This window comes from Lithobates pipiens, unplaced genomic scaffold (assembly GCF_037356315.1).
Source record: "Lithobates pipiens isolate NorthernLeopardFrog02 unplaced genomic scaffold, aLitPip1_a1.2 Scaffold_3, whole genome shotgun sequence".
Classification (NCBI taxonomy): domain Eukaryota; kingdom Metazoa; phylum Chordata; class Amphibia; order Anura; family Ranidae; genus Lithobates; species Lithobates pipiens.
The window spans coordinates 153677213-153691758 of NW_027507790.1; positions in this window are offsets into that span (position 1 = coordinate 153677213).

Consider the following 14546-nt stretch of genomic DNA (forward strand, 5'->3'; position numbering starts at 1 on the left):
AGTGTCTGGTTAAAGCTTGTAGGAGGAGTCTTAATTCTCCCCTGATTGTCACATGAGGATGCATTACCCCTGACCCTCTGTCTGGACAGTGCTGATTGTCCCTGTGCCGATCACATGCAGCCTCTCAAGAGAAAAAAAAAAAAAACCCTCTAGCAATACACACCAAACTGAGCATGTGCAGTGTGCCCCCAAGCTCTGTACTATTGGGAGATGGATTGGGAGAATATCAGGAGATGGATTGGGACAGTGTAAGAAGGGGAGGATCAGAGAAGACAGATTCAAGCAGCCTTTTTACATAATACACAGGATTAACCCCTTAGGTTCCACAAGCATGCTTTACTGCATATACAGACTGATTTTACTGCTGTGGGTTTAGTAACACTTTAAATCATGCTTCAAGAATAGTTATTCTCTAATGTGGCCTGAGTTTGTTTTTTCTACTAGTCGGTCTCCTACCATTTCAACTGTTAGAGCACCAAACTCACTGGTAACAACCAACTCTCTCAAAGCTGCTATAAAATGTGATGTGGATTCACCGTTGTGCCGTTCATGTTATTGGAATTTATATTGTGCTGCAATCACATTTACTTTAGGCACAAAAAATGTCTTTCTTGCAGTGGAAGCTGGATCATAGGTGTCTTCTGCTGCTGGTAGAGTATAGAAGATACGCTGTCCTTCTGCTGTCAGGCAGCGTATACGTAAAGCACGCATTCTAGCAGTAGAGAAGTCCGCCTGATGAGCAGCATGTATGTATTTCTCAACATAGCACTCCAGGCAGTAATAGACATTGTGGGCTCACCAGGGTGTGGAAGAAAAGGTGCAGGCTGCCTTAGAGAACAAACATTGTCATCACCATTCTTGTTGTGTCCTGTTGTCACAGAGCAGCTGTAGCAGAGTTGTTATAGAATGTTTATTAACCACTTTAGCTCTGGAAGATTTTACCCCCTTCATGACCAGGCCATTTTTTTGCTATTCGGCACTATTCGGCACTGCTCTACTTTAACTGGTGATTGCGTGCTCATGTAACACTACCCAAACAAAATTTATACAATTTTTTTCACACAAATAGAGCTTTCTTTTGGTGGTATTTGATCACCACTGAGTTTTTATTTTTATTTTTTCCAATATAAAAAAATTGTTATAAAACATATTCAATAAAAGAATTAAAAAAATTTAATTTCTTCATTCTTCATTTTTTGGCCAAAATGTATTCTGCTGCATGTTTTTGATAAAAAAATAAAAAAATAAATAAAAATCCCAATAAGTGTATATTAATTGGTTTGCATGATAAGTATAGCGCCTACAAACTATGCGTATATATACTGGAAATTTCATTTATTTATTTGTTTTTTTATACTACTACTGGCAGCAAACAGCGATTGTGATAGTTCGGTCGGAAATCTGACACTGACCCTGGGGAGAATTGACTAACTGCCATTGACATCGCCAGTGCCATTAATACAGTGATCGGTGCTAAAAATATACACTGTCACTGTACTAATGACACTGGATGGGAATGGGTTAACATCTAGGGCAATCAAGAGGTTAAATATGTGCTTAAAGCGGGAGTCCGCCGGGACTCCGCGTTTTTTTTTTTTTTTTAAAAAGCCAGCAGCTACAAATACTGCAGCTGCTGACTTTTAAAATAGTGACACTTACCTGTCCAGCGCGCCCGCGATGTCGGCACCCGAAGCCGATCTGTAGATCGTTTCTCGGGTGCTGCCGCCGCCATCTTGGGTATGGGAATCAGGAAATGGAGCCTTTCGGCTTCATTTCCCGGTTCCCTACTGCGCATGCGCGAGCTGCGCTGCGCAATAAGGACGGTCCCCGCTGCCTCTGGGATCTGTGTGTTTTCCCAGCAGGCAGCGGGGCACTTGCGGAAAGGGGCGTAATCTACGCCCCTTTCCGCTGAGAGCTATCCCGGAAGTGGGTGCAGTTACCTGGATTACCGGACGCATGAATTCAAATGTTTATTTTTAGAAGCACATGATTAGAGCCAGAGGCTCTAACTGGCTTCAAAAAGGGTGGGCACGGGGCACAGAGCACTGTGCCCGGAGCCCACCCAGTTGTGTGACATTATAATAATGTCTTCCTGTTTCTCCTCCAGGCCAATTAGGAAGTGCGTCCTGAGACCCAATAAGCTGGGATTCCTCAGACTGATTGGCCAAGTTTTTTAAGTCCTGAGTCCTGGCCAGGAGGAGAAGCGACTGCCAGGACTCAGGAGGAGACGAAGCAGCGACTTGGATGGAGTAAGTGCAGGGGCTGGTGGGAGGCCTGGCAGACAATGGGCAAGAGATGTGGGTTTGTGTGATTAACCGGGGGGAGTGGCGATTGATTAACCGAGTGCCAATGTGGGGGGTGCTTGGCTGGTTGGGGCTGGGGGGGGGCTGGCTGGCTGGCTGGGGAGGCTGCAGGTCATCCCCTCCCCCCCCCCAAGAAAATTGAGCACCAGCCGCTACTGGTCGGGAACATTTCTGTGCCAGAAGTGCAATCAGGCAAATTCCTCTCTTAGACAGTTGCCACTAGCAAAGGTGTCTCTATAGAAAGATTTACCCTCATCTCTCTTGGTGAAAATGGTCACCAGGATAAAGAGTGTACAGGATGCCAGGGATAGGTCCTGGATAGGAGATACATGTCCCCTTTGTTAAGGTTGTGGTCCCATTAAGAGGGACAATAAGAGACATTTTTTAAGAACTCAGAGTTTGTTACCCGTGCAGGGGGAGGGGTATTGAGGTGATCTGGTTAGAAATAGAAAACTGATTTACAGCTTTCTCAGGATTGGTAAGTCCTGATATGTGACCTGGAATTCAGAGGCTCGGAGAGATTTTTGGGTGGAAAAGAGCCTCTAATTCTGACTACATGTATCTTGGGCCTTTGGGGTTATCCACTTGCCAACCAAGCTTTTTTGCCACTTTGTGTCTACAAGTTTAAATCTGTATGACCCCTTTCACACTGGGTCGTTTTGCAGGCGTTATTGCGCTAAAAATAGCACCTGCAAACTGACCTGAAACAGCCGCTGCTGTCTCTCAAATGTGAAAGTCCCGAGGGCTTTCACACTGGAGCAGTGCGCTATTAGGATGGTAAAAAAAGTCATGCTAGCAGCATCTTTGGAGCGGGGAAGGAGCGGTGTGTATACCGCTCCTTCACCGCTCCTGCCAATTGAAATCAATGGGGCAGCACGGCTATACCACTGGCAAAGCGCTGCTAAAACCCCTGCTAGCGCCTGAATACTGCCGCTAAAACGACAGTAAAGCGGCGCTAAAAATAGCACCATTTTACCGCGGGCGCCGCTCCCGCCCCAGTGTGAAAGGGGCCTATTTTTTGCTAGAAAATTACTTAGAAACCCAAACATTATACATTTTTTTTTAGCAGAGACCCTAGGGCAGTGATGGCGAACCTTGGCACCTCAGATGTTTTGGAACTACATTTCCCATGATGCTCAACTACACTGCATAGTGCATGGGCATCATGGGAAATGTAGTTCCAAAACATCTGGGGTGCCAAGGTTTGCCATCACTGCCCTAGGGAATAAAATGGTGATCTTTACAATTTTTTATGTCACACAGTAATTGCACAGCTGTTTTGCAAATGCAATTCTTTATGAAAGAACACAATTTAGTGAATAAAAAAAAAACAAAAAAACACAATATTTACCCCAATTTGTTTCAAAATGTGAAAGATAACATTACGTTGAGTAAACAGATACCTAACATGTCGTGCTTTAAAATTGCGTACGCTCATGTAATGGTGACAAACTATAGTATTTAAAAATCTCCATAGGCGATGCTTTAAATGCCTTTGCAGGTTACCTGAGGAGGTCTAGTGCTAGAATTATTGCTCTTGTTCATTATGTTCATGGCAATACCTTACTTGTGTGGTGTGAACACCATTTACGTATACTTTCGCTTCTGTGCGCAAGCAGGGAGAGATGGGGGCGCTTTAAAAGAAAAATTCTTGTTTATTTTACTTATTATATTTTATTTTTACACCGTCCCTTTAATTTTTTTTTCTTTGTTTACTTCTATTCCTATTACAAGGAATGTAACATCCCTTCTAATAGAGATAGGGATGACAGGTCCTCTTTATGGAGAGATTTGGGATTAAAAAGACCCTAAATCTCTTCTTTAGCTTTTAAAGCAAAAGATTTAAAAAAAAAATTTACTTTCAACTTGGACTGGAAGTGAAACCATGACGTCGCTCCGGTCCTCCAAGGTCATAGAGCCAATCAAAGAGTATCTACTGTTTGATGGCCTATGGGAGCAGCCGGCTGCACCATCGCATCCTTTCTCGGGTAAACCAGTAAGTCAGAGAAACACTGGGAATCTACAGGAGGGGACATCCCCTCCCGTCGCTTCAGAAAGCATTCCAGCGACTCATGCGGAAGCCATCCGCCGGCTGCAAAAAAATGGTGCCAGGAGTATGGCTGATATCTTTAGCCATACTCCCGGTAAATCACTTGCAAACTGTAGTGTATATATAGTGTGTAGAGTATAGAGTGTAGGGTGTTAGTTCATCTATATTTTTCTGAAAAGGTGAACTTACCCTTTAATAAAATTCTTTCAATGGTATATTTAACAGAATAGAACACCTTTAGGATGAAATAGAGCGGAGACTGCGAGTCAGGCCTTCTTGTCCACATCAGTGTCTGACCTCACAAATGCCCTTCTGGAAGAATGGTCAAACATTCCCATAGACACACTCCTAAACCTTGTGGACAGCCTTCCCAGAAGAGTTTGATAATAAAAAAAAACAGGAGATACAGTGCCTTAAAAAGTATTCATACCGCTTGAAATTTTCCACATTTTGTCATGTTACAGCCAAAAACGTAAATGTGCCTTATTGGGATTTTCTGTGATAGATCAACACAAAGTGGCATATAATTGTGAAGTGGAAGAAAAATAATACATGTTTTTCAATTTTTTGTACAAATAAATATGTGAAAAGTGCGGCGTGCATTTATATTCAGCCCTCTTCACTCTGATACCCCTAACTAAGGATGAGCCGAACACCCCCCTGTTCGGTTTGCACCAGAACCTGCGAACAGACCTAAACTTCGTGTGAACTTTAGAACCCTATTAAAATCTATGGGACTCGAACGTTCACAATCTAAAGTGCTAATTTTAAAGGCTAATATGCAAGTTACTGTCCTAAAAAGTTTTTGGGGACCTGGGTCCTGCCCCAGGGGACATGGATCAATGCAAAAAAAAGTTTTAAAAACGGCAGTTTTTTTCAGGAGCAGTGATTTTAATAATGATTAAAGTGAAACAATAAAAGTGTAATATTCCTTTAAATTTTGTACCGGGGGGGTGTCTATAGTATGCCTGTGAAGGGGCGCATGTTTCCCGTGCTTAGAACTGTCCCCGCACAAAGTGTAATTTCGCAAGGAAAAAAAGTATTTTAAAATCATTTTCCATTGTCGGCTCCTGTAATACAAAGAACACTCAATGATTGTTCTCTGTATTAGCCGATAGGGATGGCCGAACGGTTTCGCCCGGCGGTCGGTTCGCGGCAAATTTCGGGTGTTCGCGGTCAGCCCAATCGGCGGACTATTGCCGCTGTTTGCCCGGCGGACTTACGTGTTTACTGTGTAAAAGAACTTTGACCTATGATGACACATCCATCATGTGGTACAGGACAGCCAATTGCGACATTACAGCACATGGACACTTGGACATTCCCCCTAACTTATAAATAGACCCGATCCGGCGGCCATTTTACATTCTTTCGTATGTCACTATAGGGAGAGGTTGCTGTGTGGAGCAGGGAGAGACTGCAGTGACCCAAATCGCTAGCTATTAGGTCCACAAAAGTTATTTTAAGGACTGGTATGGTATAGGTGTAGTTCAGGATATAGGCTTGAGGCACTGCTATTCAAGTCATTGTTGCTGCAGATTGTCTTTTGTCAGTGTAGAGAGGGACAGGACGCTGTGTGCAGCAGGGACAGTCAGTTTAATCATTAGCTGTTACTATTAGGTCCACAAAAATCCTTTTCAGGACTGGTATGGTAAAGTAGTACAGGATATAGTTTTGAGTGCTATTCAAGTTATTGTTGCAGCAGCCTGTGTTTTGTCAGTTTAAATAGGGACATACAGGAAGCTGTGTGTGGCAGTGAGGGACAGTCAGTTTAATCAGTAGCTGTTACTATTAGGTCCACAAAGGTTCTTTTCAGGACTGGTATGGTAATAGGGTTGTACACGTATAATATTCTTTCTTCCAAATATAGAAAGAATATTATACTTGACTGCTGCCCTTCTGCTGCAGTTGTCCTTTATGAGTATAGGGACTGAGGTACAGTCTGCTATTCACAACCTACTAGTTGCACAAAGGTCCTTCTAAGGACTGGTAAGGTATAGCGTACTAGAGTATATAGGGTTGAGTGAGGTACAGTCTGCTAATCCTTAAGGACTGGTATAGATCCACAATATATAGGGTTGAGGTGCACTACTGCTGACTGCTGCCCTATTCTGCAGCAGTCCTTTATCAGTATAGGGACTGAGGTACAGTCTGCTAATCACAACCTACTAGTTGCACAAAGGTCCTTCTAAGGACTGGTAAGGTATAGCGTACTAGAGTATATAGGGTTGAGTGAGGTACAGTCTGCTAATCCTTATGGACTGGTATAGGTCCACAATATATAGGGTTGAGGTGCACTACTGCTGACTGCTGCCCTATTCTGCAGCAGTCCTTCACAGTTTAGGGACTGAGGTACAGTCTGCTAATCACAACCTACTAGTTCCACAAAGGTCCTTATAAGGACTGGTAAGGTATAGTGTACTACAGTATATAGGGTTGAGTGAGGTACAGTCTAATAATCCTTAAGGACTGGTATAGGTCCACAATATATAGGGCTGAGGTGCACCACTGCTGACTGCTGCCCAATTCTGCAGCAGTCCTTTATCAGTATAGGGACTGAGGTACAGTCTGCTAATCACAACCTACTAGTTCCACAAAGGTCCTTATAAGGACTGGTAAGGTATAGTGTACTACAGTATATAGGGTTGAGTGAGGTACAGTCTGCTAATCCTTAAGGACTGGTATAGGTCCACAATATATAGGGTTGAGGTGCACTACTGCTGACTGCTGCCCTATTCTGCAGCAGTCCTTTATCAGTATAGGGACTGAGGTACAGTCTGCTAATCACAACCTACTAGTTCCACAAAGGTCCTTAAAAGGACTGGTAAGGTATAGCGTACTAGAGTATATAGGGTTGAGTGAGGTACAGTATGCTAATCCTTAAGGACTGGTATAGGTCCACAATATATAGGGTTGAGGTGCACTACTGCTGACTGCTGCCCTATTCTGCAGCAGTCCTTTATGAGTATAGGTACTGAGGTACAGTCTGCTAATCACAACCTACTAGTTCCACAAAGGTCCTTATAAGGACTGGTAAGGTATATTGTACTAGAGTATATAGGGTTGAGTGAGGTACAGTCTGCTAATCCTTAAGGACTGGTATAGGTCCACAATATATAGGGTTGAGGTGCACTACTGCTGACTGCTGCCCAATTCTGCAGCAGTCCTTTATCAGTATAGGGACTGAGGTACAGTCTGCTAATCACAACCTACTAGTTGCACAAAGGTCCTTCTAAGGACTGGTAAGGTATAGCATACTAGAGTATATAGGGTTGAGTGAGGTACAGTCTGCTAATCCTTAAGGACTGGTATAGGTCCACAATATATAGGGTTGAGGTGCACTACTGCTGACTGCTGCCCAATTCTGAAGCAGTCCTTTATCAGTATAGGGACTGAGGTACAGTCTGCTAATCACAACCTACTGGTTCCACAAAGGTCCTTCTAAGGACTGGTAAGGTATAGTGTACTACAGTATATAGGGTTGAGTGAGGTACAGTCTGCTAATCACAACCTACTAGTTGCACAAAGGTCCTTCTAAGGACTGGTAAGGTATAGCGTACTAGAGTATATAGGGTTGAGTGAGGTACAGTCTGCTAATCCTTAAGGACTGGTATAGGTCCACAATATATAGGGTTGAGGTGCACTACTGCTGACTGCTGCCCTATTCTGCAGCAGTCCTTTATCAGCATTTGTCACAGGGTCATTTAAAAAATGACAGGCAGAGGAAGAGGCAGGCCCTTCCGCAGGGGTGGTAGGGGTAGGGCAGGAGCAACAGGCTTGAGCCAAAGTGGGAAGTTGCAGAAGGTGCGTTCAATTACTTTAAAGGACGCACCAGACTTGGTTGAGTGGCTCGCTCAGCCTTACTCTTCTGCACCCTCCTCATCCTCTCGATCTGCACCCTCTTCTTTACTCTCTGATATGTGCACCCCCAAAGACACTACCACCAACAACACCACCACCACATACCTTCCGCTTGAGTCACAGGAATTATTTTCCGATCCATATCAAGACATTTCTGAGGTGCAGCCACTCTTGGCATTGGATCAGGAAGAGGAGGTAGCAAGAACCGCCACTCAGCAGTCTGACGACAGTACCCAGATGAGCCCAAGGAGGAGGTTGGTCCCCGGTGTTGCTGCCTACTCCGAGATCTCTACTTATAGCGGTGGGGAAGGTGACGTCAATGATGACGTGTCTAGTGATGTCACGTGGGTGCCCACAAGAGAGGAAGAGGAGGGGAGTTCAGAGGGAGATATGGACCAGCACATAGGGAGGAGAAGCAGGAATAACTTACATTGCACAGGAGGGACAAAGCAGACTGCTAATGTATCAGGAGCGAGTCATCGACTATGTACGGTCACATCTGGCGCTCCCAGGACGCTGGCACATGGCTCCGCAGTGTGGGCTTTTTTTAACGTGTCCGCTGCTGACAATAGTGTTGCCACCTGCAATCTTTGCAGTCAACGTATTAGTCGCAGTAAGCCCAACACTCACCTAGGGACGACCGCCTTAAGAAGGCACATGAGCTGCCATCACCGAGCCCAGTGGGAGCAACGGAACACACAAAGCCACACTCCAGGCTCTCACTGTCCAGCCTCGTCTTCTACTTCTCCTTCTCCTCTCTCCTCACATTTGTCCTCCACTCCACCTTCCATTATGCCAAGCTCACGTTTTTCTGCAAAAAGGCAGGCTTCCGTGGGCCTAATGTTCGAGCGTAAAAAAATGATGACGCCGGATAACCCTCTTGCCCAACGGTTGACGGCTGGTTTGTCAGAACTGATAGCCCGCCAACTACTGCCATATAAACTGGTGGACTCGGAGGCCTTTCGAAAATTTGTGGCCATTGGAACACCACAATGGAAGGTCCCAGGAAGGAAGTATTTCTCACAGAAGGGCATCCCAGAGCTATATGGCCATGTTCAGCGGCAAGTGAATCTATCTCTGGCACACAGTGTCGGTGCCAAGATACATCTGACCACAGACACGTGGTCTAGCAAACAAGGGCAGGGAAGTTATATCACTTTTACTGCCCACTGGGTGAACCTTCTGACGGCCGTTAAGCATGTAACCCGTGGCACCTTTGTAGATTTGGTTTTACCGCCACGGATTGCATTCAGGCCTGGCTCTTCTTCTCCTCCTACTCCATCCTCCTTCCTCTCCTCCTCGGCTGGCTCCTCCTTTTCCGCTGCTAACGTCTCTTCCGCTGCGCCTCCCAAGCTCCCCAGAACCTATTCGACATGCCAGGTGAGACGTTGCCATGCCGTGCTGCGTCTGTTGTGCCTGGAAGCCAAGAGCCACACTGGCCCGGCACTCCTTTCAGCTTTGCGTTCACAGGCAGATCAGTGGCTAACACCGCTCAATTTGACAGTTGGTAAAGTGGTGTGTGACAGCGGTGCCAATCTGCTTAGCGCATTGAAACAGGGCAAAATCACGCACGTGCCATGCATGGCACACGTCTTAAACTTGGTTATGCAGCGATTCGTTGTCAAATACCCTGGGGTCCAGGACATCTTGTGGCAGGCAAGGAAAATCTCGGCCCATTTCAGAAGATCTTACACGGCCATGGCTCGCCTTGCTGACATTCAGCGGCGACACAATCTGCCGGTCAGACGTCTTATTTGCGATTGCCCGACGCAATGGAACTCAACCTTCTATATGCTTGATAGGCTGCTCCAACAGAAATGTGCAGTTAACGTCTACCTGTATGAACTCTGCGGCAGAACCGGTTCTGGGGAGCTGTTTTTTTTTTCACCGTGCCAGTGGCTGCTCATGCGTGACGCATGCAGACTTCTGCGCCCATTTGAGGAGATCACCAAACTGGTCAGTCGCAGCCATGGCGCCATCAGTGACATGGTACCTTATGCCTTCTTTATGGAGCGTGCATTGCATCGTGTCATTGATCAAGCTGTGGAGGAGCAGGAGCGGGAAGATGAGGAAGTCGCAATGCTGGATGAATTCCCGGGGGGGCTACTCTATCTGAGACAAGTGAACAACAGGAGTCAGAAGAGGAGTCAGAGGAGGATGGTGCCCGGGCGGATCAGGAGGAGCAAGAAGAGCATGCTTTAAACCTTTCTGGGATCCCTGTTGTTGTGCGTGGATGGGGAGAGGAGAATGAAGAGGACGATATTATCCTGGATGATGAGCAGGAGCCAGGCCACCACACCGCTTCCAGATTAGTGCAAATGGGGGCCTTCATGCTCCAGTGTTTTAATAGGAACCCCCGTATAAAAAGCATAAGGGTCAAGGACCAGTACTGGGTGTCAACGTACTTAGACCCCCGGTACAAACACAAAATGGCGGAAATGTTACCGCCGTCACAGAGGGCTGTCAGAATGGAGCACTTCCAGGCCTTGCTTCGAGAAATGCTGCATTCTGCTTTTGCGTGCGCTGGCAGAGGAGCAATTCCCACTCCCAGAGAAGGAGTTGCGGGTACCAATCCAACAGGGCCTGCAAGAAGAGGCTGGTTTGAAGATGTGTTGGTGACTTCTGATATGAGGTCATTCTTTCAGCCGACCCATCGACAGGTGTCATCCGGATCCAGCATCAGGGAACGCCTAGACCGTCAGGTGTCCGACTACATCGGGTTAACGGCCGATGTGGACGCTCTGAGGAGTGATGAACCCCTGGACTACTGGGTGAGCAGGCTTGACCTCTGGCCAGAGCTTGCCCAATTTGCAATTGAACTGTTGGCTTGCCCCTCGTCCAGTGTCCTGTCCGCAAGGACGTTCAGCGCAGCAGAGGGGATCGTGACCGATAAGCGTACTCGCCTAGCTCACAACAGTGTTAACTACCTCACATTTCTAAAAATGAATGAGGCATGGATCTCGGAGGAATTCAACACATGTGACCAGTAGACCATGTATATGTCTATTAACCATTTTTTTTAATCGAGCACACAGACCTTCTTTCTTCATTTGGCTCACTTCCTTGTCCAAAAAAAGCACACCGTACTATATGCCCGTACCCTCCTGTTTGAAGAGGTTGAGCAGTGTCATATTTTTGGGGCCCAGCAGCAAGTTGCTGGTATCAGTGCTGCTGTTAGTGCTCTCTATCTCAGTGCTGGTGTCAGTGCACTTTATCACGGTGCAGGTGTCAGATCACTCTATCACGGTGAAGGTGTCAATGCTCTATATCACGTGCTGGTGATGATCATCATCTCCTGCACCCTCTTCTTTGCCTACCCTGATCTTCCCTCGCGTCCATTGTCTCAAGAGTCCTGAATTTTCAGAATTTCACATATAAAAAAAGAATGCTTGTAGTTGTCGATCCCAGATTGACCTCATACATGTGTTATGTCATTGGCCATGTGGTGGGACTATGTGTGCACAGCTAGTAATTATTTTCTGGCTGCAAATATGACCTGTAGGTTTGTAAAGTTCACCATCCCTGTGCTGTGCTGACTTCCTCCTGGGGCTGCTTATTATGAGGGGCTCCCACCATCCCTGTGCTATGCTGACTTCCTCCTGGGGCTGCTTATTATGAGGGGCTCCCACCATCCCTGTGCTGTGCTGACTTCCTCCTGGGGCTGCTTACAGTGCAGGTGTCAGTGCTGTATATCACGGTGCTGGTGTCAGTGCTTTATGTCACGCTGCTGATGTCAGTGCGCTCTATCACGGTGCTGGTGTCAGATCCCTCTATCACGGTGCAGGTGTCATTGCTGTATGTCACGCTGCTGATGTCAGTGCTCTCTAGCACGGTGCTGGTGTCAGATCACTCTATCACGGTGCAGGTGTCATTGCTGTATGTCACGCTGCTGATGTCAGTGCTCTCTATCACGGTGCTGGTGTCAGATCACTCTATCACAGTGCAGGTGTCATTGCTGTATGTCACGCTGCTAATGTCAGTGCTCTCTAGAGGTCGACCGATATGGGTTTTTCTCTGGCCGATGCCGATATTTAGAAATCGTGGCGGCCAATGATGCCGATTTTTTTGGGCCGATATGTTAGGCCGATTTTTTATTTATTTTTTCCTTTTTTTTTTTTCCCTTCATCTCATAAAATCTAAGTTGGACACCTTTCACACTGGGGCGTTTTTTAGGCGATTTTGTGCTAAAAATAGCGCCTGTAAATTGCCTTCAAAACGGCTCCCCTGCAGTCTGTGTGAAAGCCCGAGTGCTTTCACAATGAGCAGATGTGCTGGCAGGACGTTAAAAAAAAAAAAAAAATCCTGCAAGCAACATCTTTGGAGCGGTGTAAACCGCTCCTCCACCACTCCTGCCCATTGAAATGAATGGTCACCACTGCTGAAGCCCATGCAATGCGATTTTGCAGCAGTGCTTCACTGCCCCGCTAGCAGCCGAATAGCGGGGCTAAAATTACGGTAAATCGCTGCTAAAACTTGCAGCGTTTTACCGTCAACGCCTGCCCGATCCAGTGTGAAAGCAGCCTTAATAAGTGATGCAGAAAATTTCTTACACATTTATTAAACAAAACAAACCTCCAATCAGTTCACTTGTATGTATAATTTAGATTTAAAAAAAAACAACTATTTATTAAATACACAAAAACAGGTACTCAAAACTTTTGGACGAAAAAAAAAGGGCTAACTTGCGTTTGAAAGACCTCTGCGCAAATAATGCGTCACATAAAATATTGCAACAACCGCTATTTTATTCCCTAGGGTCTCTGCTAAAAAAATATATATAATTTTTGGGGCTTCTGAGTGATTTTCTAGCAGAAAATACTGGATTTTTACTTGTAAGCTACAAGTGTCAGAAAAGATTTAGTCTTCAAATGGTTAAACTGAGAACTTCTACACACTGAGTTCAGCCCATTGAAGAAGAAACATTGTATCACTTTGATCTTTTCTTGGCAGCCTGCCCAGAGAGGAGGAAAGTCCTTCACTGATGTCTTCAGGCAACTTACATTGACTTCTATTACAGAAGTCTTTTGCAAGTTGCGCTGAACATGTAATCAGCTTTTTTATCAGCACAATCAGCTGATGACGATTAATTAAAAAATGCCAAATATCGGCCGATATATCGGTCGACCTCTAGTGCTCTCTATCACGGTGCTGGTGTCAGATCACTCTATCACGGTGCAGGTGTCATTGCTGTATGTCACGCTGCTGATGTCAGTGCTCTCTATCACGGTGCTGGTGTCAGATCACTCTATCACGGTGCAGGTGTCATTGCTGTATGTCACGCTGCTGATGTCAGTGCCCTCTATCACGGTGTGGTTGATCATCCCCTGTACCCTCTTCTTTGCCTACCCTGACCTTCCCTCTCCTCCATTGCCTTCATGCGCTCCACAGTCCTGAATTGTCACAATTTCACATATAAAAAAAGAATGCTTGTAGTTGTCAATCCCAGATTCACCTCATACATGTGTTATGTCATTGGCCATGTGGTGGGACTATGTGTGCACAGCTAGTAATTATTTTGTGGCTGCAAATTTGACCTGTAGGTTTGTAAAGTTCGCCTCCCATTGAAGTCAATGGGGCCCACCGCGAACGTTATGGTTCGCGAACTATAGGCCACGTTCGCGGTTCGCGTTTGCGAAATGTCCTGTCGGAAGTTCGTCCATCACTATTAGCCGACAATTCATTCAATGATAAAAAAAAACGTGGGGGTTCCCCTAAATTCAATTACCAGGCCCTTCAGGTCTGGTATGGATATTAAGGGAAACTCCGTGTCAAATCTAAGCACGGGAAACATGCGCCCCTTCACAGGCATACTATAGACACCCCCCAGGTACAAAATTTAAAGGAATATTACACTTTTATTGTTTCACTTTAATTATTATTAAAATCACTGCTCCTGAAAAAACTTCAGTCTCTAAAACTTTTTTTTGCATTGATCCATGTCCCCTGGGGCAGGACCCGGGTCCCCAAACACTTTTTAGGACAGTAACTTGCATATTAGCCTTTAAAATTAGCACTTTAGATTTCTCCCATAGACTTGTACAGGGTGTTCCGGCTTTTCGAATTTGCCACGAACAGCCCAAATTGTTCACTGTTCGCTGAACAGGCGAACAGGCAATGTTCGAGTCGAATATGAGTTCGACTCGAACTCGAAGCTCATCCCTACCCCTAACTAAAATCTAGTGGCACCCATTACCTTCAGCCTTAGTAAATAGAGTCCACCTGTGTGTAATTTAATCTCTGTATAAATACAGATGTTCCATGAAGCCCGAAGAGGTTTGTTAGAGAACCTTAGTGAACAAACAGTATCATGAAAGCCAAGAAACATACCAGGC